Genomic DNA, 2,245 nt, shown 5'->3' on the forward strand with positions numbered 1-2,245 from the left:
ATGTCCATGATGGGGCTTAGTGAACCCATTACTCTCAGATTTATCTAGACCTTTCTTTCACTGTATGTAACATGTGCTGCTACTGGAATAATGAGAGCCACCATGACCTCCCCAGGGAAGTGAAATAATAATTACTTTGTTCTGTATTGTTTCATGTTGTCATTGTGGAGTTTGGTAACCAAGTCCTTTTTCATCCTGCTTGCCCTGGTGGGAGGAAGAGTGGTGTGATACAAAACCCAGGGGCTTGGGGATCTGCAGATATGGTTGCAGTCCTGGGTTCAACCACCTGTTGAGTGACCTTGGGCAAGTCATTTCTCTGAATCTCAGTTCCATCATCTATAAAACAGAGCTAAGAAAAATACTGAGCACACAGGGTTGTGAGGCCAACTGAAAACACTTTGAAACTATTACAGAACTGGCCCCTCTACCCACACCAAGAATAGAAACCTCTACTGCAGGCCCCAGGTCTGGCTGGCTAATTCATTCATTCGTCAGATTTTTATTGAACACCTGCGAGGTGCTGAAGCATCTAGTTCTGAGTCCTGGGGCCAGGGAAGAATGGGACAGACAAGGTCCTCCCATTCATGTAGCTTATGTCCCAGTGCAGGAGACAGATAAATAAAATGGGTGAGGTAGTGCTAAGAGGTATGAGGAAATGAAATACAGGGTCATGTGCTGAAAGAGTGACTGAAAGCACAGCGGCAGGGGTGTGTTTGCCGGGGGGCATGGGGGGCGGTGGGCATGTGGACCACTGTAGGGTGTCTCAATAGCAGAGTGGGGGAGGCTTCTCTGGGGAGGTGAGCTGAGTCCTAAATGTTGAGGACTCATCACTCCCCAGGCAGGGGGAGCAGCACGTGCAAGGCCCAGCTGATGAGAGCAGGCTGGTGCCCGACCAGTCTGCAGGCTGACCAGTGCTCTGTCTGAAAAGGAAAGAGATGCTGATCTGAATTTTCTCTCGGGATTTAGAACTGGGAGACATGAAAAGAATTTCACTTGGCAGTGGGAGCTGAAGCTAGAAGGTAGAAAGGTGAACCTTTGGGGAAAACACAAACTCTGAGTCAGCTGAGGAAGTCAGGTTGTGGCTCCACTTGACTGACAGGAGAATGAAAATCGATGGGTATTTAACTGTCAGTGAGGTTCCTAGAGCTGCCTTGGAATCCAGGCCACCTTGCAGCTCTAGTCTACAGGAAGTCCCGCCCTGTCAGCAGCTGTTCTCAGTGTTCCCAGCTAGTCTCAGCTCTTAATCTCTCACTGTGTATCATTTCAGTTAACCTCCCTTTTACGTAGGCTGGTTCTGTCTTGCACCCAGAAGAACTTGACCGAAACAGAGCCATGTGGACTTGGGTTTGAGTCCATGGTTTTCCTCTTATTAGCCTCTGACTTTGAGCAATTATTTAGTTTCTGTAAGCACCTGTATCCAACGGCTGTATCCTCGTGTTGTGCAGATTAAAGGAGATCTTTTTCATTGCCCCTAAATTGTAACTGGAAGAACATCAGGGCAGCTACCTTCCCTCTCCTAAATGGACTGACGCTGTCTCTGATCTTATTGAGGCCAGGGTAGTAAAGATGGATTTTAGATCTATTAATATTAATAAAATGGGTTTTAGACTTATTAACATTTGTACTTAGTTGGTCCTCTCAAATAGCTTGGAGAAGTGGCTCAAAGAGAGAGGTGTGGGAACCAGGATGGAAGAGTCAGTCCTCCAAATGGTGACTCAAGGAAGAAAGGAGAGGTAAAAGCCATCTCAGAGAAAATTAGGTTCCGAAGAGGAGAAAAAAGATGATGACATAAACATGGAGCAGAGGTTCCTCGTAGACCTTGGTCTAGCAAGCAAAGAGAAAGGGGAGGTCTCAGTATTGGGAAGCTGTTCCAGCCAGAGCTCGGTGGCTGTGAAGGGAGCTCTCCAGTCTGGAGCCAAACAGAAAGCTCTTATTTCTCGAGGACAGAGCAAGTGTTAGGAGGCGGCTCTGGTTTGTACGGGAAGCAGGGGTAGGGTGAGTAAGAAGCAAAGGAAGGATACCTGTAAGGTACTGACGTGTGTGTTCACTTGCACCATCGAAACCAGCTGTGCTCACACGTCTCTGCCCCTGTGCCGTGATCTTCCAGGTCTTCACGACACGGTGAAGTGAGGCGGCTGTGGCGTGCGGCTGCTGCATTGCAGAGACGCGTGAGAAGAATTCTGCAAAAGTCATTGCAGGCAACATCCTTGATCCCAGGGGCGCACGTCTTCGAGAGGACAGCTCT

The sequence above is a fragment of the Lemur catta genome, chromosome 15 (genome assembly GCF_020740605.2).
Source record: "Lemur catta isolate mLemCat1 chromosome 15, mLemCat1.pri, whole genome shotgun sequence".
Classification (NCBI taxonomy): domain Eukaryota; kingdom Metazoa; phylum Chordata; class Mammalia; order Primates; family Lemuridae; genus Lemur; species Lemur catta.